The 27,619-nt window shown below is 35.1% G+C and overlaps 1 protein-coding gene and 1 long non-coding RNA gene across 5 annotated transcripts in view; one reads left to right on the forward strand and one right to left on the reverse strand.

The window, feature by feature from the left end:
- Positions 1-27,619, forward strand: part of PACRG (parkin coregulated) — a 583,000-nt gene that overhangs the window by 393,723 nt on the left and 161,658 nt on the right. The window lies entirely within an intron of this gene.
- The window catches only part of LOC140522368 (uncharacterized), a 112,427-nt gene that overhangs the window by 30,304 nt on the left and 54,504 nt on the right, over positions 1-27,619 (reverse strand). The window contains exons 3-5 of one of the 4 annotated variants that reach the window (XR_011973315.1): positions 8,963-9,091; positions 7,809-8,063; positions 108-239 (exon numbers count right to left, since the gene is read on the reverse strand). This is a non-coding gene — a long non-coding RNA (uncharacterized lncRNA). Of the gene's footprint in view, positions 1-107; positions 240-7,808; positions 8,064-8,962; positions 13,658-27,619 lie in introns of those variants that run through there. The other 3 variants (XR_011973314.1, XR_011973312.1, XR_011973313.1) reach the window with 3 other exon arrangements.

Genomic DNA, 27,619 nt, shown 5'->3' on the forward strand with positions numbered 1-27,619 from the left:
ATTCTCTGTGTAAAACAATATGGCATGGGGAATAGCCTTTCATAAACACTGTTCTGTAAGCAGGTTGTATTATTATAGCCACATAATAGATTCAAAGGAGAAGAGAATCCAAGTCTTCACTCTGTTTATTGTTTATAAATAGTAGAAAAGCATTTAATTTGCGGAATAAAATGCTTTTTAAAAGCCATCTCCCATGTAATTGTTCAATGTTTCTTTCCAAGAAAGTGTCTCCCGTGGACCTGTTAAAACAATACAATATTTCTTGAAGGATACAAAACATAATTTTTTCAGTGTGGCTCTGATTACTAACATCAAATGAAACATAAAATGTGGAGACAAGCATGTGTAAGAGAATTTGGAGAGCAGAGTCTAAGGGGAAGCAATCTTCTCTATAGATCGTGAAGTCCTCCAGATGATCCTTATTATGACTGGCCTTCTGATGACTATGATAATATTCAAAACACTTTAGAGTCTCCTAAATGGAAGTCCACATGCACTCAGAATAATTCAGTTGAAATATACATACTAGAAGAACTAAGTGGATGAAGAATGCCTATTGTCCAATGCATGACAGACAGACAGACAGACAGATGGACAGATAGATAGATAGATAGATGATAGATAGATAGATAGATAGATAGATAGATAGATAGATAGATAGATAGATAGATAGATAGAGCGAGCACAGAAGTGGTCCACCAATTTATCTCTGGATAGATCTTCCAGATGGAGAATGAAATAATCCAAGAATGGACAAGAGGAAGAATGTTGGTTGGCTTATATTTGCGAAATTGTGCAGTGCTTTTAATGGCATCAAGATTCACCTTGAAAAAAAAATTTTTTTAACAGCAATATTTTCCTGGTAATGTTACATGGCTATAAATCATGGAATATCAGACTCTCCAAAAATTCAAAGTAATGTGCCACCAAAAGAAAATGGAAATGTGTATGGTGGGCTCAAGTATTACCAGCAAAGGTGAATGTGCAAGAAAGGTCAATAAAATCATCAGAGAGATGTATAACAAGAAGACATGTTGGATCTGTCATGTGGGGAGAACAGGCAATGAATAGCACATGGACAGTGCTCTGACTTAATGTCAAAAGACCAGCTTAAACTTTTCTTGACTCTCCTTAATGCCTTTTCTCTTTTGATTATCTCCAATTTATCTTGACTCTATGTGGTTTGTATTTGCTTGCGTGTTGTCTCTTCCATTAGACTTAGCTGCTTGAGGACTGACTTTTTTGCCTCTCAATATCTCCAGTACTTAGCCTAGTGCCTGGAATATAGTAGGTGCTTAATAAATGCTATCTGTCACGACTTGAAGAGGACTTCTAGTGTATTGGTTGGAATCTCTGTGGTAGACCTATGTGATGATGTGGAAAAGATTCACAAAGTATGAGAAAGCTTGGATGATTTGTTATCTACCCCATTTGAAGGGTTACCCTCACAAATGTGCTTGTAGATCATCAAAGTAAGGACATGTTGTAGTCTGTATTGTACTCAGAGGAAGAAGCATTTGTTATACTTTTTATTTCCATGGGTTTATTTTTTTAATATGTAAGTATAATCAGTGATTACACTACTTATGAAAAGATAGCTTATGCTTTGCCACCAAAATCTAGTTTGCTACCATGCAATTTATCAGGCAACTAAGTACAGAATTCTTATTAAATTGAATGGGTGTTTGGGGAGGGGGGTAATCAGTGGCTAAAAACTGTCACTGGTGTATTGAAGCTTCTATTTTAAAGTATTCTTCTCTGTTGACAACTTGGCATAGGCCTTCTTAATATGTTGGCAGTAGAGGATAATTATGTGTCTATGCCTCTAGGGGTCCTGAAATCTTAAGATTCATTGGGAGGGAAGGCTCCTGAGAATAGTCACAATGTTGCAACCAACAAATCTCTTTTATTTAGAAGTTGACTCTCTTAAATGTAGTTGCTTTTTTTTCTATAAAAGATGTCAAATGGTATTTGGATTACTAAGAAAGTTAGGATTTTTTAATACCTCATTAAAACTGAAAAAAAGAATCATTCAACTGACTTTCTAATTATTATAATTTTATAAATGTTTTAGACTTGTATTTGTTAAAGAATAAAAGGAAACTTTATTTTAAGAACTTGTTTGTTTGGGCCGAAATGCCAGTATTGTATCTTACTAGAATAAAGCTTTTGTTTGTAAGTTTTCAATTCAGAGAGACTGTTGTTGAAAATCTAATGTCCCTTATTGTGTTTCCAAGGGGAAAAAATGTGATAGCAAATTCCCTAGTATACAGTTTGATATGTCCTCCTACCTACCCTCCCCACCAACACACACAAAATAATTCATACATATGCTCTAATCCTCAAAATTGCCTTCTTATTGGAGGCCTGAATAAGAGAAAAATTCCCACGAACTGAACAGGTGCTCAAAGGACCTGTCATTTGTTGTTCATGTTCATTTATACAAATGTGTTCAGAGAGTTTCATATATTCTTATCTTTCAGGGATGCAGGAGTTAGAAAGAATGAATGTGATACCAAAATTAAAAAAAAAAACATTAAAAATGAAGACTCTCTAACCCCAAGTGTTTTGGTTTTAAGACAAGTTCAATAGCATTAACTTTTTCAAAAATAAAAAAATCATTTTGAATTTACTCCCATTATTATGACTGTATCTTTAATTTTGCCAACTTTAAAAAAAATTTTGTCACTGCATTTAAATCTTTTGTCAGAGCTCTATATGAATAATGTCATAAATATATTGGTGATTTACTCATTTCTTTCTTTTTTTTTTTTTTTACAGAAATGCCTCTTTATATAAATGTTTGAAATTTATTCTTATATTTTTGCATCTATGAATTTTCTTGCTTAGGATTTATCTTTGAAAATCCTCTTAATTTTGACTTTAATTTTTGTTTACTTAGAAAAATGATCAGATATTGAACTAAAAAGGTGAATCATGAAAACATTTTCCATCTGTATGCAGGATTTTCTTTTTAATGCCAGTTTGTGAATGAATGGCTTCCACTCTATCTTTTCTCTTCACCACCAGTTGCCAAGAATGACAGGCTGCAGTTACCTATTTCTGTGGAATACAAAATTAAGAATGTCTAAGTCTCAGTGGCTCTTGACTCCTATACATGTGTAAATTTGCAGATACGTGGAGATAATGATATGTAAAAAGGTTAAGTGGGGTTAGAAACTTCTATAACTTCGTGTCTTACTTTAAGGGGGAAAATGCATCATTTTCTTAAAAATTCTTTTATGTACTCCTAGTTCCTGATAGACTCTGTGAGAAAGATACTGAATAAACATAGCATGTTCGTTGAAATAGAATGTGTATCATTCATACTAGATCTGGCTAAAGCCTATTTCAAGGTGATAACTCCTTGACAATATTGACTACCCAGTTATATTTAAAATTCCCAATCCAAAGTTAATACTCATCAAGTGGGAGAAGAATACAGAAATTTAGAATACCTTAGCTTAGGATTTTAAATGTAACTGAAATCCTATTGATAGTCTACAATTCATTTTCAGAATTTTCACCAGAATTTCATCACCAAACCTTTTTTTATGAATTCCATTTTGAAATTTGTTCCAGTGATAATCGCCAAAGAGCATATTAGGGCATCTGTACAGACCAAGGGAAAAGTGGTACAGAAGTCCATCTGCTCACCAGCTAATAGCAATATGTGGGGGCATCAAAAGCCATTATTAATTGACCTTGGCAACTTGGTTTTAAAAAAATCTTTCATATGCATTTTAGTGCAGATGGTGATCGCCCCAGAACTGTTGCTTCAAGCCAGAGATCACAAGCTATTTTAAAAAGAGCATATCCCTTGACATTCTTTCTACTGATCATGGCCCATTAACAGTACTAAACTCCAGAGGGAGAGTGGGGCTAGTCAAGAACTCTGCTTGGCTGCTTCAGGGCAGAGCCAGTATTCCGCAGTCTATTGCACTAATTATGCACTCTTGATGAGATCATTAGAGGACAATAAAGGAAAATGAAAACAGTTTGCAATATGTGTGGACGAATTTTCACATGGAAGAATTTCAGTTTGTATTTAAATGCTGAGTAGAAAGTTCCTGTTATGAAAAATGGTCAATAATTTCTGGAAGTTAAATCTTTCATTTTCACTTGGGAGAGGCAGTGGGGAGAAAGAAAGAGCACTTGGAATGAGAAACACCAGAGTTTAGGTCCCATCTCTGAATTTTACTTGCCCATGGGATCATGGGCAAACCAATTAACATAGTCAAGCCTCGGTTTCCTCATCAGTGAAATAGAAATGATAACCATATTTACCTCTCAGGATTGCTGAGAGGGTCAAATGAGATAGTATATGTGGAGTACTTTACAAATGTTAAAGTATTGTCTAAATGTCAGCCGTTATTATTATGTCAATTTGTATGTTAATTTCACCAGTGAAGGTAAGAATGATCTAGTTTGACAATTTGCCTCTGAAGATTAAATGCTTCAATTGTTATAATTTGGTTCTCACCACATGAATGACTAGGTTGTGTTATTCCTTTGGTATTAACATTTTGTTGTTGTAAATTATTTCCTCCCTCTCTTTCTACAGCAAAGGCATTTTGGTGGTAGAGGAGGATGGAGTGTTTGCCATTCTGGAGGGTGGTTTAGACTAGTTAGAAAGAAGCCTTACCAGTGATATTTGTCTATTTTTTGGAAGCTGGGAGTACAGCTCACATAAAGTGAGTCAATGGTTTCATCAAGAACGTCCAAGGGTAGCTTCAAGTGAGATTAGAAAGTAAGAGAATCTGTGTAGATAAGTATAGGTGCTGTTGGTGTCATAGTTCAGTCATGTCAGTTGTGTCTGACTCTTTCTAACTCCATTTGGGGTTTTCTTGGCAAAAAGTACTTGAATGGCTTGCCATTTCCTTCTCCAGCTCAATTTATAGATGAGGAAACTGGGGCAAACAGTGTTAATTGACTTCCCCAGGGTCACACAGTGTCTATCCACTTAGCCATTGAGTTGCTGCATCCTTTTTATTTTTTATCAATAAGCACCTACATACTATTCTTCCCTTTTTAAAATTGCCTTGTGGGGTAGGTTGGTGGAGAAGAGCTTCAGCAAATTAAATGAAATGATCATTAAAATGGAAGTCAAGAGCCTTACACCTCTTTGAGCCTTGGTTTCCTTCTTGGTAAAATAAGATGCTTGAAGTAAAAGATCACTAAGGTTCTTCCATTTCTACAATTCCATACTTATCTGAACCCTTAGATAATCCACTCAGTGACAAGTGGATTTTTCTATGTGCTTCTTTTAAAATCCAAATACATCTTGAATTTCAACTGAATGGTCTGTCAGTGATATATTTAGAAAAAAATGTCACATTTCTTCAACAGAATCTCTCCAATCAAGTTACAGTTATATAATATATACTAAAATTACATATTTTGTGATGTAGAATACAGAATTTTACCCTTATTTCCAATTTAATTGTGCCAATACTTGGAGTTCAAAGAAGAGAGATGTTCTCATATTTTCATCATTTTACAACTCAAAAAAATTCAAAATAATATAGGCAAATTGTATGAATGGCACCATTATATAGGATGAAAGTCAATAAGGACAAATACAAAGTCCTTCCTTGATAAATAATAAAGTCATAAATGCAAAAGAAAAAAGAAAAGCAGTTTTATTTAGCCTAAAAGAACTATGGAGTTTAGATTAGTGAACCTGAACATATATCAGCAATAAAGTGCACATGAGAAAAATCTGGTTTTGTAGTGTATCCACAATAGTGTGTTATGTAGCAAATGTATTTTTTGTGTGTCATTGAAAAAAGTGTTGTTTTTAGTCTTGGAGCCTATATACTAAGCATGTCACTGATGTGGTGATCTTGGAGAGGATAGAGAAGAGAGTCCCTTTTGCACCAATAAATAGAAGACTGAGTAATATGGAGAAAGAAATATTTACCCAGGGTTTCCCCTTGGGGAGAACAAAAGCCTTCAAGTAGAAGAGCTGAAATAAATGGTTCTTTATTATCACTATGACTTAGTCATAGCAATAGCATGGTAGCCTAGTAATAGTAGCATCATATAGGAGTCATAAAAAACAAACCAGTGCATCCTATGAGATGCTGATCTGCTATACCTTCCCCTAAACTAACACCTCCCTCACCAACCCACACACAATAAAAGGAATTTACTGCTGAAAAGTGAAATTGAAAGGACTAGAGGCCTTCAGACTAAAGACACACATCTGAAGGATGACATCATTGATGTTTACAATTTGGTTATGAAAGGTAAGGTAGAGTATGCTAATATATTTACTGGTGCCACAAAGAGAAAATTTTTTTAATAAATAATCTACTACATAGGGTGTTTAGGTTAAACATGAGTCTTTTCCTGAGCTAGAACAATTGATCTTAGAAGGTTTTCATGTCTCTTTTATTTTTAACACATAAGAATTAGACAATCTCCGAAGAGAATTCATTTAGATTTCAGATGATGTAAGCACTTTTTTGTATTAAAATAGGGCTCTGAATAAAAGATCTAGAATCCTCACTGATAGTGTCAGAAATTGTTTTGTTCTTTAGATTTTTATGCCTTCATATGTGCAAAACTAAATCTCTCTTGTTTGAATAATTCTGTGGTTCCCCCTTCTACTCCTGAGCCTTGTTCTACTTAAGCACTAAAAATTTGGGATTGATAACCTACTAAAAAATAAGTGAAAGGAGACCTACAATTGAACATCAATAATCAAAACTCATTAACCAGTAATTAGGTACTTATCTGTGAAATATCTTGGTGCCTAGCTGACTGCTTAGGAAGACTAGGTGATGCATTGGTAGAGTGCAGGGCCTGAAGTCAGGAAATCTTCCTGAGTTCATATCTGACCTTAGACACTTATTAGCTTTGTAACCCCAGTTGGGGCTTTCTTGGGGCAAAGATTCTAGAATGGTTTGCCGTTTCTTTCTAAAGTTCATTTTACAGATGAGGAAACTGAGACAAATAGGGTTAAATGACTTGCCCTGGTACACAGAGCTCTTCTTCAGGGAATGATAATCTTGTCAGTCTAGAGGTGTGGTCTATGTGTATTTATCCAGTTAATCTCTTTGCTTAGTTCCTAGCTACTGGAAAATTGCTTTTTCCTTCTCTGCTATGTTTCAGTGGACTCTTATCTCATGAATATAATGGAATCAAGCACATGATCAAAGCTTAAATGTGTGCAATGGATTCTTATTTCTTTGGAAGCTGAAGGAAGTCATATCTACTAAAAGCATTTACTCTTTGATCTGTGTACTTCTCAATTCTAGGCACATGAAAACCAATCTATAGGTGTACACCAATCCACTGTGCCCCGGAAAGAGGAAATCTTGTCATGTGTCTACCATTTCTCCCCTTCTTCTTTCTCTCCTCCAGTCTCTGTCTCACAATTTGTGCAGTTAGAACACAGATCATCCATGTGTAAAAAGGAGACTGATTGGATAAATCACTAGCTTAGTATCTTTTGGCAGTGCTGAATATGCAGCACAGCAAAATATAGTGTGGAAATTGAGGTTTCTTCTAGCTCATGATTTCTAAGGATGATTGTGAGAAATTAATAAAAATCATTATAAACCCTCTTGGAAAACTTAGGTCCCTTGTAAATGTTGAAGAAAAACACTAATCTCAAGGACTTGCATGTCCAACGTAATCCTTTGGCTCTCACCTTTAATCACATTTTTTCTCTGGCTGATAAAAACAAAGAAATCGTCTCAGCTGATTCCAATCCTGTCACCCACAAATTTTCTCCAATACCTAGCAAGTTAAAGGTTCTTCAATATCTATTGAATGGCATTGAATTGTTGCATTCTTACTTTGCCCTTGATGCTGTAAGGTCCTTCTACTCCTCTTCAGTTAAGGGCTATTTCCACACTGTGGACAGGCTGCTGCTGCTGCTGCTGCTGCTGCTGCTGCTGCTGCTGCTGCTGCTGCTGCTGCTGCTGCTGCTGCTGCTGCTTTCTTCTTTGTCTCCATCTTCATCTTCACTGTCAGTCTTCTTCTTCTGCATATCCTCTCCAACATAATCATCATAACTCACTTTACAAAGTCAAAACAGCTCTCTCATGAGCCTGTGATGTGTTTATTGTAAGTAGTATTGCCACCACTTAATAGATAAGTAAATAGATATTTAAATATATATATATAATTATATAAATAAATAAATAGATATTTAATAGCTATTTAAAAGAGTGAAATGCATGTACAGAGTTACATAGGTCTTAAATATTAGAACTAGTATGAAAATCCAGGTGTCCTGACTTTAGTGGAGTGTTCAGGCTTGAGCCAGGCTTGACCAAAATCCATAATTTGATCAAATGAATTTGTGTTCACATCTGTTTTCAATTTTTTTTTCCTAGACATGTTATCTCACTGCTCTAGGGAATTCTTGGGTGAGAAAATGTGGTCCACTAATGTGGCTCTTCACCTGTTCTTTAACTAAGTCTCATTCCTGGGGCCCAAAGAAGTTAAGTAACTTAACTAGGATCATGTGGCCAGGATGTGTCAAAGGTGAAACTTGAATATAGGTATTCTGATACCAAAGCAGTTTTCAATCTACTAAGTTTACTATCTCCTTAGCTACCTCATTGTTTTCAGTGGAGTTCCCAAAAATCCATCCTCAACAAACTTTTTCCATTTTTCTCTATCAAATATAAGTGAGAAGTATTTTTGAAAATAAAAGAGTAAGCACAAATATAGTTTATCACTCTCCCAAGTCATCAGTTAAATAAATAAAATTGTAAGTTCCTTGATAAGGGTTATTCCATACACTTCTTTTATATTTATTCCCCACAGAACTATCACCATACTGAATGTATATTGCTTCAATAAAAAATTACTATTAAAATATGTGATATTTAAATGTAATATTAAAATATAAAAATAAAAATGCTTATTAAATACTAAATGAATGAATGAAATCTTAGGATAAGAGCAGGAGTAGTAATACCATTGTAATGTATTTACTCACTGATCACTAGCTTGGTAGATATAAACTGGGAAAAAAGAAATGCAAGGAACACTTCTGCAGCAGAAAGGTGTTGAGACTTGTATGACCTTGGTGAAGTCACTTAACCTCTGTATTCCTCATTTTCCTCATCTGTAAAATGAACACATAGGTCACTTGCAGCTCTAGCACTGTGATTCAATGATACTTGATTACAGGGATTGTTTTCTTTCAATGGGAAATGGATAGGAGAGAAAGTCAAAACTGGAGAATTAGAGTCAGTGTAGTTACAGAGGAGATAGAGTAGAAAAAATGGGTCTTAGTAATTCACATCTACAGTTGAACTTGTATATGCCTTGTTGAACTGAACCTCTAAACCTCTTTCACCCATCATTAATTATGACTTCAGATGAGGAAAAGCAATATGAGCTGATGAACCCTTAAAGAGCAAAGAATTCATTTTCATGCAAATAGCCATGGTAATAAAAACCAGAAGATAAAAGTGGGAAAAATAAAATGAGGTAGGATGTGTTCCAGAGAAAGGTACTGTAATGTGGGGTGTTACTTAGAATTGAATAGTTGGCAGCAATAACTTTTTAAGTTGGTGTTTTAAACTTTAAAAAATTAATGCACTGAGGAATAGGTAGAATATAACCCTGAATTTCATTGCCTCTGTAGAAACTCAGGTCCTTAAAATGATTTAAATATGCAATTTTAGATTAAACTTATTGGTAAACAAGCTTATAAACTCAAATGGGAAACCGATACCATCAGCCATATCATTAGACAGTAGCAGCCATGCTATTAGGATGCTGTAAACTATCAGCTTTTGACTTCATCGCTATTTTCAAGCAAAAAGTCCTTTTTCTCTTCTCCTTAAGCTCCATCATTTCAGGGCTATAGGCAAGCACTTCATATCATCATTAACTGTTTCTGTGGCATATAGTAGGTGTGGCTGATACCACCAAATCTTGATACCTTAATAATGCTCTCTGATACTGCTCAGTTGAAGGAAAATTTCTGTTCTATAAGTATAAGTTTTTCCCCTAAACCAGGTTAAATTCCCTTAGTTTGATTATTTAAATTTTCATAAGGAAAACTATGAGGCAGTATTGTGATTTTTGCCTCAGTGAAAGTGAACTATCATTTTATCAGCAGTAATGGGTGAACTAGGCACTAGTTCCAGTAATTAACCATGGATAATCCAGTGATATCCCAAATTTTTCACCTTTTCTTTTTGCTTCAGCACATTTTTGGAGAACACTGAAATTAGGGGATAAGAAATTAATTTAGGACTGGCACATAGAGAAGGATTCTGTAAGACCAGATTAAAAGAACCAAGCTGGGGGGAGAAAAAAAAATTTTATTATATGCATATATATATGTACATATATATATGTAAGTATCTATCTTTTGACTTCTAAGATCTAGCATTATGACACATGGTACTCCTTAGTTTGTAAGCAGGATGTGTTCCAAAAAATTCATTTGTAAGTCACTTGTTTGGAGCTTGAAACACATTTTGCATAGACGTACTGTTATAAATGATGCTACATTTTCCAGGCTAACCCAGAGAGTCCAATCTAGTAGAGCTGAAATATGGTGGCCCCTTTCTCCCTCACTCTCCAGAATTCAGGAAGTCTTCTCTATCATCATGGCCCCAACTGACCATGTTTATAAGAACTCAAAAGCTGAGGAATGGGAATGAGGTGATGGGGGTGAGAAAGGAGTGCTTAGCAGAAAATACACAGTATTCTGGAATCAGAAGACCCCCTTGTTCAATTCCTGGTCCTGACATTCACCAACTTTTAGCAATCTAATGCCAAAATCCTTGATTTAACATAGAATGTAGTATCTTGTGGGAAAACGTCAAAATCTTGTGCCATATCCTAAGAGATATCTGAGGAATTGTGAGCATAAAGGTGTTACATATCAGAGAATATAGATGTTTGTTATACTAAGTTATGCTTCTGTGATTCTCATTCCATACGTATACTTGTTTGCAAGGAAATAGTGTTCCACAGTGTTTGGGGATAGACATTTCATGATAAAAATTCCTCTGGAATTTTTTTCATTTCTTTGTGGCTGTAGCAGAACTCTGTGGATGATTCATGAATATTAATAGTCACCTTTCTAAAAGTAAGCATGTCTAGGACTTAGGTGATACTCATGATACTTGCTTCAGGCTGGAATTCCTGTAAGTATGTACTGACATAATAGTACTCAAGGAAAGTTTATTTTAAAATGGATTAGACCTGGACATCACTTGAACAGTAAGCTCTGTTTTATAGCAGTTAGCATATTACAGGTAGTCAACAAGTATTTACTGACCAGAAACCCTTTGGAGTATATAAACTATGTTCTCAACTTTGACTCCTGAGTGACTATCTCTTGTTTTCTTCAGTGCATGCCAAATTCAGCACCAGGAACAATAACAATGACAGAATCTTCTGACTCAGTGAACTCTACTTTAGAAGTTTATTGGACACTTTGGAAAATTATATCAGTAGTTTTCGATGTGGAATTGTGCTATAGTAGAAAGAACCCTGAGTTTAGAGTCAGGTATGGGTCCATATTCCAAGTCTCCTCCTTACTATCTGTCTAACCTTGAGCAACTCATTTAATCCATCTAGGACTTAGTGGTCCTCATCTTTAAAATGAAGGACTTCACAATTTGGAATCACATTAAGAAAGTTACTTAAAATACATGTACCCTTTGGTCCAGAAGTTTGACTGATAAGCATATACCACAAAGAAGTCCCACTCAGAAAGGTCCCACATTCCAAAATATTCACCCCAAAATAGGACTTTTTATGGTAGCAAACAACTGGAAATAAAAGTTTCCCACTGATTATAGGATAGTTAAACATATTAAATTATGAGACTGTAATAGTATATCACTCTTTTGTAAGAAAAGTGCATATGAAAAATTCATAGGAGCATAAGTGGACATAATCATGCGAAGTGGGGAAAGCAGAACAAGGAAAAAAATGAGCACAATGAGCATACAACATTGTAAATCGAAACATTAAAAAAAACCTGCAACTCAACACTGCATAATTGCAATGACAAAACTTGGTGTAGAGAAGAGATTTTTAAAAATGAGCCCTTTACAGCCCTTTCCTTTATGGCAGAAATGGAGTACTATAAATATGGAACATTGTATGTGCCATCATATTTGGTTGCTGTATTGGTTAATTTATTAAACTACTTTTTTTCTTTTTATTAAATAAAAAGAAGGGCTATAGACAGAAATGAAGGTGACAGAAAAACAGAAAATATCAATGAAAAAAATTTGCTAGTTGATTAGAGATGAGGTCTATATCCCTTTCCAGGTCTAACAGCTCTAAATGCTATGTTTGTGTGTGAATATGAGGGGAAACGTTTTAATTGATAGTGAGGCCTGAGTTCAAATCTTAACTCTATTATGTAATAGCTGTATAACTGAACAAGTCACTTAATCTCTCAGTGCCTTTGGTCAACTCTCGAAGACTATATATTGAGGACAAGCTGCTAATCTGCATCAGCAGAGGGAGTTTCCCATGCAATTCAATATCCTATTCCACTAAAATTAGATCATATTTTATAGGGACAGAAAAATTCCTTGTTACATAAGTTATCCTCTTAGGGTTTTGGACTAAGTCCATTCAAAATTTTCTTATTATCTGAGAAAATTTAATTCTTCAATATCTTATTGAAGGACATAGCATGATTCCTCAAGACCTAAAGTGCCTAGTTGCTTCCACAGGTATAAGAGAATTCAGTATTCTATCAGAGCTTTGCTTTTTCCTTTTGTATTTCTAACCAATGGAATTGTTTTTATTTCAGAACATCTATGACCTGCCTAAATAATGTAATATGATGAAACTGTTGTTGTATTCACAGGTATTCATATGTAAAATAAAATAAATTAACATTGTTTTAAAAGGGGAGGAGCTTCATCTATGCTTATTTTCATAACTTTCACTCACTGTTACACAAGTATGTATTGAATGTCAGAGCTTGGAAGAGTCTTCATCTCTAATCTCCTGTAGGGAAAAGGCATAAGATATAGAGGGGGACACACTGGCTAGACTTGAATCCTTGGCTCTGATCACTAACTAATGATGGGATTTTGAGATAATTATTTAACATTCCTGGCTCGGTGATCTTAAAATGTTTGATAGGGAAGTGAACAGAGGAGGCTTCATGACAGACTAATAGAGCTGAAACGATCTTAAAGAGTCATTTAGGTCAGCCTTCTTATTTTACAGATAAGCAAAATAAGGAACAGACAGATTGTGCAGAGTTGGGACTTTGAAAGCAAGATGTCTGAGTCCACATCTAGCAAGATTATCTCTAATAATAATACATAATAATAATAGTACAAATTCTTATGTAACTAGATTTCTCATAGCATTTAAGCAAATGGTGGTATAATTTGAAAATCTCTAGGCATGGAGAGAGAATCCATGGCTTTCTTTGGTAAGAAAGTATAGTTCCATATCTCTTCTTAGCTTTCCCTGCTTCCCTCCCTTACCTAGTAATAGTCAATAATATTTTTGTGTCTTCACTTCTACTCTTTCATTTTGTTCTGACCTTTTTGGAATCAAATAGAAAGGTTGGCACTTACCTCTCACTAGCTCTTCACTTACTCCTTAGATTTCTTCATTCTAGACAAAACTCCTTTTTCCATCTCCTTAATAGTTTGTTGTGTTCTTCTAAAGATTCTTTTCCAGTCTGCAGTAATTATTTGCCTTAAGTCTTAAGGAAGGACTCATTTTTAAGTAACAGTTTTAAAAAGCCTTATTACTATTCTGAAAGTTAAAGTTTGTGGTCAACTTAGCAATTTCATAATCAGGAAACTACAGTGAAGGTGTAACTGTGAATACTTTAGAAAGATCTGTTTCAGGGCTGCAACCAGAGTTTAAATAATATAGCTTTTCATTCTGCATCCTTTCTCTGCTTTAAGATATCTTGTCAGGTGTATTTCCAGTCCAGGGTATTTAATTTAATTCAACTATATTTACATTGCTTTTCATGCAGAGTTTCACAATCATGGCTTAAAATAATAGAGGTGGTGACCTATGTGAAGTAATTGCTTTCTCCTTTTCTTATTTCTTATAATTCAGCTATTTGCTGAAATAATAATGGACATATTTCTTCCTTTTACTGAAAATTAATGAAATATCTACTTTTAAAATAAGTATACATTGTGTCTTCTTGAACATTTTAATAATTAAATTAAACACTAGGAAAGTTAGCCTTTATAGAAATTAAGTTAAATCATTGCTTTGCCCCCCATTTCAGTTTGTATTCTGATTTCCATAAAATTTCTGTAAGGAGATGTAAGGAGATGGGAAGCATGTTTCATCATAAATCCTCTAGTATCATAGTTGGTCATTTCATTTATCCATATTCCATAGTCTTTCAAAATTGTTTGTTTTTACAATAATGTCTTATTGTATAAATTGTTCTACTAGTTCTACTCACTTCACTCTGCATCTGTTCATATGAGTCTTCCTAGGTTTCTCTGAAATTATTCTTTTCATTTTTACAGCACAATTATATTTCATCATATTCATATACTATAACTTTTTCAATCGTTCCCATTTGATAGGCATGCCCTCAGTTTCTAAGCTTTTACCACCATGAAAAGAGCTGCTATAAATATTTTTGTACATATGGGTCTTTTCCCTCTTTCTGAAGATATTCATCTAATATTATTGTTTCCCATTCCTCTTTAATTTGTCCTTGCCAGTAAGAGATTCATAATCATTAAAATGTATCAGATAGATTTTCCATTGGTACTCTCTCTTTACATATATACACATATTTGTATGTATGTATATGTATATATACATATATATATACAAAGCATATATGTGTATGTATATATACATATATATATATACAAAGCATATATATGCTTCTCAATTGTAACTACTTCATACCTGCTGTAATGAGTTTCTGATTGCATTATCTATCATTGTACTACTTCAGTCACTTGATCCATCATAACTCTCTCTGCCTCACATTTAAGTCTTAATTTCCAACCTGAATAAGCTCTTATTATCATAATTGATATCTATTCACCTGTCCACCCTCTAACCTTTTTTCTGAATGTTAATTTGCACTTCGTTGCCTTCCAACCCTGATCCCCAGCCCCAACAATGAATCCCTACCCTTTTCCTAGGATATGACCTTAAGTTACCCATATGCAATATGATGTACCTATGCAACAGAGTGCATACTGAAGCAGGTGCTTGCTACCAGAGGTGGAAAAAATCAAGAGAACAGCGAATCAAGGCAAACAGAGGCAGAGTTAGGGGGTGAAAAATCCCTTAGATAAAGTAGAAGCAATCCTATAGAAAGAAATTTTTCTGCAAGTGAGAGGACAGAGTGGGGGCCAAGATCTTCACATATTTTGTCCCTTTGAATAGAAAGCTTCATCTTTACTTTGCCCAGCCTCACCCTTTTTGCAAGAGCTTTCAGTCTATAAATCAGATGAAGTGAGTCATGTCTCTTGGTCTAACTTGGACTCCATAGAGATATCTGTCTTCAAGGGTTCTAGAAAGATGGTTAGGAAAATTAATATGGATTATTGTAGCCAAGAAAATTAATTTGCTCATATATTTTCAAGGCAATGCTTTGGGCACTGGAAAAGAGGGCTGGATTAGAAGTGAGGAAATCTAGTTTCTATTTATTGCTCTGTCTTGAACTAGGTACTTGTTCCTTTGTCAAAAGAGGCTAATCCTGAAAGGCAAAGGTAGGCCTGGGATTTGGAAGGGAAAAGAAAAAGTAGTTTTTCTATCAGGGAACTAACCATGGTACTGGCTTTATTCCACCTGAAATCTCCTACCTTGAAGAAATTACTTAATTTCCCTGTACTTTCTCTGTACTATAAAATGAAGGGTTTGGAATAACTGATCTCTAGACCTTCTTCTAGTTTAAGAGTTTCTGAGTCTCACAAATCCTGTGAAGTATTCTTCCAATTGAAAAATCCAAATAACCATGAAACATTTAGCTTTATAATATAGAGGTCAATTTATCTAGATTTTTTTTTTTATGAATTCAGCTTTTTTGACTATTTAAAATAGAACTGTTGATCTGACTGCCATCAGTTTTGAAACCTGAAAATACAAAATGATTTTTAAACTGTTTATTTTTGTTGATTATACACTGCATTCACTAAAGCCCTATTCCAGTGTTTCAACATGGCATGGAGGAGACATGAGTTTTTAAGGGCTAACAGTATAACACAACCTCTGTTAGGCCTTACCAAAATGGAAAAGCTTTAGGTACTGAACCTATTATGGAATAGTTGTGTATGTGTTTGTGCACGCATGCACGTGTGTGCATGCACACGCGCACCGAAGAAGATTTAATTTTTACCCACAACACTCACAAAGAGCACCTACTAATGCAAAGAGATATTCCAATCTGTATCCATAGAATACTCAAACTGACAAACTTGCAGATCTTTGAAGAACTAAGCTTGTAATAGTATTTTCATGATTTTTGTTCCTTTCTCTTTTGATGTTAATTTCTACTCTTGCATTAAACTTGATAATGAATGTTATTTAATCCCTATAGAGAGAAAATTTCATTTAAATACCAATGTCATCTCTTGTCATATCTAAAGTATGCATACTTATTAGTTATGAGTCTCTTTTTATAATTATAAATTTTCATTTCTATAACATTTATGAATTTCAAACTGGCTATGAGTAATTCTAGGAAATGTTATAAATAGTATTTGAATATTCATTTTTCTAAAGATGGTTTGCAGAAATATATCTCTAGACCTCTAGCCCAATTTCCTTTTGAAGAAAGAAATGAACTTTGTGCATAAGGGGCTAGATAAACAAATTCCAAGGTGGATTTACCTCTGAGAGGAAAAAGAGTCTGAAATGAAGAATTTTTTAAACCAATAAAACTTGTAGTAGACTGTCAAAATAGATATTGTGATTAATTTTTAAGTTGTCAGGAATCAAAGAGCAACCTATCTGTAATAGATAGAAATTGCCTGTCAGCATTATGTTGAGATTTTCGTTTTTGTTGCATTCTTTTTGTTTCTTGCTTACTAAAAATATAAAGTTTCCACAAAGTTTCAGTTGTTCAAAGTATGCATGTCAATAAATATAAACTATGTACCTCTTTTTAAGAGCAATTTGAATATTATTTTCAATAAAGAAAATACATTCCATTACTGGTCAGTTTATTGGATTTTTAACCATATAACATGGACTACTACATTTGCAGGTCATGTGTGTGTATTTAAACCTATTGCTAAATATATTGAGTATAATATTATGCTTTACTTGTAAAGAATGTGAACATTCTGTAGTTCATACAAATATAAACACTCAAAAAGGTGTTTATCCCCAGAATAGAGTTAAACTATTCTAATTAAATTTTGCAGTGCTTTTGCCTGTGGGCCCCCCAAAAGCCAGTTCCTGACAGGAAGCTGATGCATTCAGTGATGCATGAGCTCTAATTCTTTATTCTGCATAGGGGAGAAGAGTATCTCTGCATTACCATTTCTTTCCTAGAACATGTAAAAGGTTATTGTGCTCAATTCCTCTGCATCTGCATAGAGCTGACATGGAATCTGTCTTCTTTTCTCTTCCTGCTTTTCTCTGTGACTATTTTGTTTTATTTTAGCTTACACAACAAGTAAAATGGATTAGAATCAACCCTTTATCTCCACAGCAATGAAAGAATTATTTTGTTAATTGGCATATTGATATCCAGAGAACTGCTTACTATGCCAAGTTATTAAAAATAAGTAGATAAGGGGCAAATTAAACTTTGAATCACCTGTTCCTTTGGGCAAAATACATAAACCAAATCGACTGCTACCAAATGTCATATTATTTACATGGCGTATACAATTTATTTGCTAAAAATGTGCTTGACAAAAGATTTGAATTTGCTCTTGAGCATATAATGGATCCCACTTAATAGTGAAGCTCACTTATGTGCCCTTCTCTCTATAATTAAATCATATGGGAAAATGTCACAAGGCAAAATAAAATGTATTTATTTCAGCCATATCTTCCCACAGCATGACATGTAGTCTGAAAAAAAATCACTAAGCATTTTTATACCATCTGTGCTCATAAGGGATACATTTACAAGGCATGTCACTGTAAAATATGCCATTTTGAATTAAACAGGGTCTGATTATTGCTATAAGCATCTGAATAGGATAAGTTCTAAGATGGACAGACATCATTCGTTGCCTCAGTTGTAAACTAGCATCTTTCCATCCCAATATCATTTAGAAGATTACCACTCCCCATGAGAAAATAGATATAATTTTTAAAAAGAAAATCTTATTAATATAGATGTGTCTAAATCCTTTTGAATGAGTGAAAAAAAATAAATGTTGTGGTTTTCCTAAATTAGAAATTGTCGGTAATAACTAAAAGAAAATGTTTAATTTGTTCATCATCTTAACTGTAACAGAGAATTCAGAGAAACTGTTATTTCCTGCCAGAGTGGACCATGTAATATTCACAAGAAGACTTGTGACACCTTAGATAATGACGCTTTGTGAATTTTTGTTGTGGTTGTCGCAGGCATCTATCTAAGAGGTCTGTACAAAGAGGCTGTTGTTTCAGCTGGTTTGTCAAGCATAAAGTTACATCTATTCTAGGGAGTTTCTGACTCCCTAGAAAAACAAACCTGCAGCTTGTCCTTTGCAATTGCTAGTGCTGAAATTTATGAATGCTTGCAGTCATTTTTTATTTCTCTGTATTTAGAGGTGCCATTTAATGATTTGTTTATGAGATGTGGAAAAACCCCACGATTTTACATGATGGCTTTGAAAACTGGCAGAGGATCCCAGGTTTTAAACTTTTACATTGAACTCTGCCATTGATTTACTGAGTGATCCTGGTCCTTATTTTCCTCATAAGGTTGTTTATATTGATCTCCCTCATCTGGTTATTTTGAGAATATATAACCAAAAATCATGTAAAATATTTTGTAAGTAGAAAGGGTTTTGTAGATGCCCATTGTTACTCATAAATCTAAGTTAGTGCCTTTGAGATATGTTATTTCTAATCCCTGGGGAATTAAGGAAAATGATTTACTAATAAAGTAATGCCATATATTAATCAGACTGCTTAACTCATGATTGTGCAATAAATCTGTACCACTCTGAAACTGAAAAAAAACCCCACAGAGGAATCATATTTTAAAATATCTGTGATTTCAGCTGTGTGGATGGTCCTACTGTTAGAGAGTGCACCTATCTGCATCTGAGCATAACATCGTCATGATTTATAGTTAAAAAAAAAAAATCTCACCCTTTTGTCACCAACATTTTGCTGATAACCCTTTCCAAACCTGGATGGGCTAATCTATCACCAGACCTGTACTCAAAGCCTTTCTAGCCTGGTAAACCCTGACAGGACTTCTGATCCTTGGATGTAGCCTCTGAGAAGGATAACCTCCACCCCTCATGTTGAAGCTTTGGAGTAGAACTTTTATGGGAAATCATAAATCCTACTCTTGTCTAATCAAGGACCAATTTCACTTAAGAAGGAATTATCTCAATTCCATTTAAGACTTTAGTAAACAATGAAGTTGCTACAAGATTTGTTAATAAAATTCTTTATTGTCATTATCATTCCCTCCAAGATGCCATGTTGATCAATAATCTGGTCAATCCTGGTCTTTTTCTGCTCCTGATACTATACTGAAAACTCAATATTTACTTATTTTGTCACTCTATAATGCATTTTGTGTATTGGTTTTTGTCTTTTTTTAATCATGTCCTACCTCACCCCCCCAAATACCCAAGTAAGAAAATTCTCCCCTCTAGTGTAGATCTGCAACTTCTAGTTTCTTCTAGACTTTAAGAGTTACCTAGAAGCACTGACAGGTCAAGTGCCTTCCTCATGGTCTCACAAGAGAGTATATGTTAGAAGTAGAATTTGAACCCAAATCATTCTGACCCAGAGACCAACTCTGTTCATTGTGTCACACTTCCTCTCCTGGTATCTTATTTTTCAGTGTGTTTCACATATCTTTGTTTTGCCTCCTCCAAAACTGTCAGATCTGTGAATGCAACAACTTTATCTTATACTTTTTTGTATTCCTCACAGAATTTCGTTAAATGTTGAGCATATAGTTGGTGCTACCTACTAACTATAGGGGTTGAGTTATCCAATTGAGTTCTATCCTAACCAGCATTCTTTTTTCCAAAATGTTGAAAAAATAGACTCTATGGCAATTAATCTCCAGTATGTTTTCCCACTGACACATCTACAGTTTCCTGAAGAAGGCAAATCTTATCAGCTGCAAGCATTCCTGGAGTTGAACTTAGCCTGTCAAGATAAAGAAGGAAAATATGAAGACCTCCCTTGCCTAGAGAACAAATGAATCCATTTCAGAATTGTTTCTTTCATTTCTGTGAGCTAAATTCTCTAACTACCTATAATGAATGTTTTCCAATGAAATAGAGATATTTGAGATATAAAAACACAAGGGAAATAGTCCCTTCCTTCAAGGAACTTTATTAATAATACCCCCTTGGGTTTTCTACCTAATCTTTTTTCCACCAAAAGTGATTGAAGGGGCCAGATTCGAATATGGATGCATGAAGGCTATTTCACTCAACAAAATCACAGATCCATCTCATTCTTATACTCATTCACGGTGATAGATAGATAGATAGATAGATAGATAGATAGATAGATAGATAGATAGATAGATAGATATGGATGGGTATAGGCAGGCTGCTAGTTGGCATAGTGAATATGGGAATTCGGGAAGACTTGAGTTCAAATCCAGACACCTACTAGCCATGTAAGTTACTTAACCTCTGAGTGCTTCAGTTTCCTCATGTATAAAATGGGGATAGTAATAATAATACCTACCTTACAGGATGACTGAAAGGATCAAATAAGATAATATTTGTAAGAATTTTGTCAACCTTAAAGTGCTATGTGAGTGTTAATTATGATAGAGAGATTGGTAGGTGAATAAATAGCATATTTATTAAGCTTTTAGTATGTGTCAAGCACTGTGTAAAGCCCTGGAGAGAAAGAAGGAAACAAGTTTTTATTGAGTAACCACTATGTGCTAAGTAAGGGCTTTTTACAAATATCTCATTCAGCCCTCCCAGCAGCCAGCTATTACCCATCCATATGTTTACTTTTTCATCCCTAGTAAATGAGAATAGTCTATGTATACATTAAAGGTATCTTTGAACATATGAATGCTTTTTTAGATCCTTTTTTTTAAGCAGACCACATTTTTCTAACTACACAACTAATACAGAGATATGTTGGTATGGTTCTCTAAATGTTTGTATGTGCAAATGACATTAGAATAATTGCATTGATCTTTTGAATGCTGCAAATTCTTCTCAATTAAAATCCACAGCAAAAATGTATCAGGTAATTTTAAATTGTCCACATTAAAAAGATTGGATAAAATTTGCTTATTGCATAGGGTATGTCATAAAATTAGCCTAGGGAATCAGCCCTTCAGTGTCTACATCTTGGACATATCTTGCCAAATAAACCAAGTCTGGGTCCAGAGTTAAATGAAAGGAAATTATGGTATATTATATTTGCACAAATGTGCAGTATTTTCATAGGATCTTAGATTTAGAGCTGAAAGGGAATTTAGGAACTTTTGATTTCAATCCTCATGTTTTACACACTGAGTTAGAAAGGTTAAGTGATTTACCTGATGTCACACAGCTAGTACCTGAGATAGGTTTAGAATCCAGCTCTAAATGACTTTCAAGTCCCTATCCATTACACTACACTGTACTTTCAATGGTGCCAGCATGTTCACTGGTACAGAAACCCATGTTCTTAATAGCAAGTATACATGATTATACATCATGAAATAATAGAAATTGCAAATAACCCTGAATGCATAAGAAACAGAAATGTAACCAAGTGACCTCATCTCATTGACTCAGGGTCAGGCTGCTATGCCTATCCCTCAGAGTTCTGAGGGATTGAGGTGGCTTTTTTTCCCTGTTGCCATCCACTGGAGCCCTGGCCAGATATTCTCTCATTGTTAGGGGCTTGTGACTGGTACTAATTTAATCATTTCCCATCAATTACCTTTTACGAAGAGATATTTACTTATAATGTAGCAAGAACAAAGAATAAATATCAACCACCTCCCTCAATATGACATACTAGGGATAATATCTCCTATACCTCCTCAGTCTCTGAGGGGGCATTGGACTTGGGTTCCTACATAACATTGGTCCCACCAAGTTCATATCCAGATAAGGCATGACTTTCAGATGAGCAATTCTACTGGGCTATACTGCCAAACATCACTCTCAAAGATCACTTTGGATCTTGGAGATCCTGGACCCCAGCCTTTGACTCCAAAGACTAAGCCTCTTTTTACTTTTCATATTGTCCACCATACCTGAAGTCCAACCACTCGCCAGTCAAAATCCTAGTCATACTTCAAGGTCTTATTAGAATCATACTTTTTCCATGAAGCATTCATAGACTATCTCATCTCATACTTTTTTACCTCTTTTCTCTGTATCCCTGTACAAGATTATAATGTTTGCCCTATTTTAGTGCACATATATCACTGATGAGTTACTGCTTGTGAGTTCCATCAGCAGTCAGACTTTTTGATCCTTCATTGACCTTCATGGGTCATGTGCCTGCAGTTTGCAAAGATTGTCACTAGGTGGTGATTTTGCATACTTAATAACATAAAACAGAAACCTAGTGTTCCCTTCATGTTTGTACTGCCCATTCCACTCTTCCTGTCTTTGTGACTCAGGTTTAGATGCTGGAAGACATTTAATTTAAGGTACCTTGACTTTTACAGGTTTAGAGTTATCCCACATTGGATTCCCTTACATTTAATTTTCTTTTTAGTTCCTTGTTCTTTAAACTTACAGAAACTGTCAGAAACTTTTCCAAACGTGTTTCTCATATTCAAAACATAAGTAAGCATATAAGCATAACCTGATAGTTAAACTGTATAATTTGTTTTTAGAATTTGGCAATTTAAAGATTAATTCAATCTCTTCATTTTGTAGATAAAGAAACAAAGACAGAAAACTTTTGCCTAATGTCATATAATTAGTTAGCAGAAGAACTCAGTACTCTTTTTTTCACAACTCCTATTTCTTGTTTCTTCACCTTGAGTTTAAATTTTTTGAGGGTTGGGGCCATATCTTATTCGTTTTTGTATTCTCCACTGGACCTAGTAGACACTAGTATCATGTTTTGCTTATATAGCTTCCCTCACCGCCAGTAAATATTTGTCAATTAAGTTATTTGCTTTGTTGACCTAATTTAACATTCCATCTTTGGGAAGGACTTACTTAAAAATCTCTTTTTTTATTCTTAACTTGGCCTCCCTTCCTCTGCTAATCTCCAATTCATGTTTATACTGAAAAATTGAATCTCCAGGAAAATTCAAAGGTACTCCATAATTTAGACCTCCTGAAACTATTTAACTAAAGCTAACACTTAATAGCCAATAGATACAATTAATTCAAAGCAAACGTGTTACTAATATGACAGTAGTAGTAGTGGTGGTGGTAATAGTGGAAGTCGCAGCTTCCATTTAAGATTTGCAAAGTGCTTTACAAATATCATCTCACTGTTCCTCACAACTCCAACAACACTGTTCCTAGAAGTTATGTACTGTCATTACCTTCATTTTAAAGATAAGGAAATGGAGACAGATAGTGATTAAAGTCACATAGCTAGTAAATGTGAGGCAGGTCTTCCTGGCTCTAGGTCTAGCTCTCTATCCATTGTGCCACCTAGCTGCCAGACTTGAGTTACTACCAGTATTAGGTAATTAGGTATTCTCCTAATAAACTTTGGGTGCACATTCCCCCTAATACACAGAGCATGAGTGGGTATATACATAGAGCGTCCTAGTACCAAGTCACACATATCATACCCATGGATACGACAGCTCATGTTGTCCTAAGGCATTAATGTCTTTCTCTTCTTCTGATGGCCTCACACTGGTTATAATATCTCTGCTGAGTAGATCACTCTGTTAACTCCTCAAATTTCACTTGCCTGAGTGAGCTGTGACTTCAAAGGAAGCTCTACAATACTGAAATGTCTAAAAATAGTTAATCGCTAACAATTACATAGCACTGAACAGCTTTCTCAACAACTTAGTGAGGTAGTTACTATTAATATCCTGTTTTACGGATGTGGAAGCTGAGGCTGAGTAGATGAACGACTTGCCCTGGGGTCACACAGCTAGTTAGGGTCTGAGGTCAAATTTGAACTCAGATCTCCATGATTCTAGGCCCACTGCCCTATCCATTATGCCACCTAGCTTCCTTTTCCATTTTTCTTCAATATAGCATAGTATGTCTCTACAAAACTGCATCAAATAACAAAATCAAATCAAATATGAAGTCTTGTATAAGTGCTGCTAAATGTGTTTTCAATGTTGATGTTAATTTAAAAAAAAAACAGTATCTAGTAAAAAAAAAAAAAATTTATTAAACCCTATGAGAAGTTACCAAAAAAGCAAAAGACAGAAAGCTTACAATATGAGCATAAGGGACTTAAACCAAATCTATAGTATTATTATATTTAGAAGTGAAAGAAACTTCATAGCACATTTGATCCCTTTTTACAGATGAAGAAACTAAGGACCAGACAGCACATAGACTTGCCCAAGGTAATATGCATAGTAATCCAGCAAACCCAGGTCCTCTGACTCAATATCTATGATCTTTTCTACTATATCATACTGGGGAAAAAATATAATGGGAATAATATAATATGTCCAAGACCATGGTGTAGAAGATAAGGAACCAGCCTCAAAGTCATGAGAGTGTGGCTTCAAGTTCTAACTCACATACTGGCTGTGTGCAATCCTGGACTAGTTATTTAACTTCTCCGTGCTTTAGACAACAAAGACTTAGTTGAAGAGACAGTGCTGGCCTATATTGGTAGAGGGAGCTTCCTGTCCTGGCAGTTCTCTATAGTGATCAAATCAAAGTTCCAGGCCCCTTTCCCTAAAACATAATAATTACAGCCATACTCAAGGACTCAGGAATTCATCCAAGATCAAGATTTTTAGAAATACAAAGACAAAAGATGGAGATAGCATTTCTTGTGACCAGTGAATAAGCGTCATCTCATGAGCTGTGGACAGCTGAGTTGTTATCATAAGATTGATGCCATACCTAGCGTTGTGAAGTAGGGAAAGAGAGATCAGAAGATTGAGGAAGAACCATTTTTTTTTTTAGTCTGTAAAGTGTCTTCTTTTCTATAACAGAGCAATTTTGAGGATAATGCAGGTTGATGTTTCTCACTCTGGGATGATACCTTAGAGCAGCCCACAGGTGATTGCTCTGGAATGTTCTGATAAAACCTTCTCTCCCCCTGTGAGATAGGGTGGTGGTTGGTTATTGTTGGTGTTGTTGTTTTCCATCAAAGGCCCTAATTTAGTTTTATACCAAAACAAATAAGAAGCCATTACACTGGCATACATCACAAGTGGATGAGCACTATTTGTCAGAGCACTGTTCTGCCCTCATCTATCGATCCATTGATGGCAAAGTCCCCAACGAATATGCAATTACAAAATAGTCATCTCTAAGATAGAGAAACTCCTTTAAAAAAAAAAAACAATCCTAGGAAGTTCTTTGATGTCTGTGATTTATCAAGTCCAGTTGCTATTTTGGAGCCTGGCTGTATGACAGAGAACACAAAAAAAGACCAGTGGTAATGTTTAAATAAGTGCCTTCAACCATGCAGATAGGGAGGGGTTTTGTTAATGGTCTCTCAGAATTGTCATCAGTATGAACCACACCCTGCCCACAAAAACTAACTCGTCATATGTAGCTTCCCCAATGGAAGCGACTGCTGCAAAACAGGCAAGATTACTTTTATTTTAATTGCTGGCAATTTTCTTTCCCTTGCATGTCTCTTAGGTCTCTGTGTAGTTTCTAGAATGTCTCAGCACAAAGTCTATTTGGCCTTGGGCCAGTGACTTTGGTAAAATTATTACAAATACACAACAAGAATAAAAATACCTCAGGTCTCTATTCCTCTTCAGAATTTACAAAGCATTTTGCTTGCAAATGCCTTGCTATGTAGTATTATTAGTCCTGTTTTATAGAGTAACTGAGGCTCCGCATTTAAATGACTTGTCCTTGATTGTGAAGCTAGTAAATGTCAGAGCTTGGTCTCAAAGTCAAGTCATCTAATGCTATTATGGGAATGTATTATTTCTGTTATACCCTGTTACTTCTCACTCATGTTCATAGATAGTGATGGATGGATGGATGGATGGATGGATGGATAGAGAGAAAGAGACAGACAGACAGATAGATAGATAGAAGCTTTTGCTTTCAAGTCCTGTTAAGAAAAGCAAAAGCTGTATCCATTAGTTAATGATATTTTGGGGGATGGGATATAGCATATTTTTACAAATTCATCTTTTTTTCCTTGGATCCTGAAACTAGAGCCATGAAAATTATGTTGTATAATCATAGATTTAGAGCTGGAAAAGACCTTAGAGGTCACCGATTTTACAGGTGAATGGATGAATGAGTATAAGAAACGCATTTATTAAGAGCTTACTATATTCCAAGCATTTTATGAAGTGTTTGGGATATAAATTCAAAAGGAGAGATAGTGCCTACTTTCTAGGAACTTATATTTTAACAGATAGAGACAACAAAATGGTGGAGTGGTGGCCAGGGAGAGAGAAGTTAAGGGGATAGCTTGATAGATCTTTCTTTGTGATAGTTTTGTTTCAAGGGCATCTAGGTGGTGCAGCAGCGGCCCTGAAGTCAGGAGAACCTGAGGTCACATCTGGCCTCGGTCTCTTGACATTTACTAGCTACATGACTGGGCAAGTCACTTAACCCTAATCACCTAGCACCCCCAAAAACTTATTTTATTTTTCAATTAATAAGCATTGTTTTTCTCTTCCTTCCACCACTCCCAAAATTAAAAGAAAAACATGACATAGCCTGCGTAACAAAATGTTAATCAAAACAAAATCCCTTTCCAGAAGCAATGGCAGTATTGATTTGATGATAGTTCTAGAATTGGAAAACAGCGAGATTAAGGTCAGGAGGGAAAAAGTGGTATAAGATGTCTGGTGAAAATATAACTGCCATATAAGACAAAGATATGATGGGCTGCATGAAGCATTAATCAAGACAGCTAGAACCCAAGGTAGGAATTCCAGAGTTTAAGTCTTCTAGGGAATGATTTCTGATCCACTGGGCCCCACAGCCCATGAGAAGAAACTGAAACCTAGAGAAGTTAAATGGATTGCTTAAGGTCACACAGGGAGCAAGCCGTGGAGAGAGATTTGAACCCAGCCTCCTCTAACATCAAATAACAATGCTCATTGCATTCTACCTAAAAATTTTCAAAATACTTTACTCTGATTTATAATGTATCCAGGTTTCAGATAACTAAAAAAAAAAAAAAAAGACAAAATCTCAAAGTGAGCATATGAGAGGTTTGGGAAGTTCATGAGAAAGTTAGTATTTGATTCTCAGAGTGGAGGAGATTTGTGCCAGGGACTTATCCAGTCTGCTGAAGAATTTAGATGGGAAGCCCAGATATCTGATATAAGGGCACAATTCCCATGGATCTCAAGGTACCAATCCAGTTTAAAAACCAAAACACTATTGTTCTACTTAATTACAGAGGGACTATATTTGCCTTTATTACATGT

This window comes from Notamacropus eugenii, chromosome 2, assembly GCF_028372415.1.
Source record: "Notamacropus eugenii isolate mMacEug1 chromosome 2, mMacEug1.pri_v2, whole genome shotgun sequence".
Taxonomy (NCBI): domain Eukaryota; kingdom Metazoa; phylum Chordata; class Mammalia; order Diprotodontia; family Macropodidae; genus Notamacropus; species Notamacropus eugenii.